The sequence below is a fragment of the Pediculus humanus genome, genomic scaffold (genome assembly GCF_000006295.1).
Source record: "Pediculus humanus corporis 1103172107434 genomic scaffold, whole genome shotgun sequence".
Classification (NCBI taxonomy): domain Eukaryota; kingdom Metazoa; phylum Arthropoda; class Insecta; order Psocodea; family Pediculidae; genus Pediculus; species Pediculus humanus.
The window spans coordinates 38,888-39,463 of NW_002987056.1; positions in this window are offsets into that span (position 1 = coordinate 38,888).

Genomic DNA, 576 nt, shown 5'->3' on the forward strand with positions numbered 1-576 from the left:
AATCGCCATTTTTTTTTACGTTAATGTGTCGAAAGTTTGTGAATTTATATGTTTGTCATCCCCCTTTCCGGAACCTTTCCCATTTCATCCCTATCCGGGTTTTCCCCGTTTTTTGTTTTTTAAATGAAATTTTAAGGAAACTTCCGGAAAAAAAATATCGAAAGTCGTCGAAAGGGGTTCGAAATTAAAAAAATTCGTTTTGTATTTTTTTTTTTTTTTTATCTAAAACCACGATGTTAAAACGCGACGTGTCAGAACGCTCGCGTACCGAAAAAAAAAAAAAAAAACAATTTAACTTGAGGCTGCGTGCGTTGTTTTAACTAATTTTTTTTCTTTTTCCATTCAAGAAAAGGGAATAAATTAAAATCGAACGTGCGTACGTGGATTTTTTTTTTTTTCATCCTTGAAAACAAAAACAAAAAAATTTTTTTTTACTCTTTTCTTTTTCTGTACCTGCCCTCCCTCCCCCTCCCTCCCTCCCTCTCTCTTTCGAATGACTCGTATCATTTACTATTACGATCTCACGATAATAAAAAAAAAAAAAAAAAAAACGCGCCCATTTTAAAACGAACAATT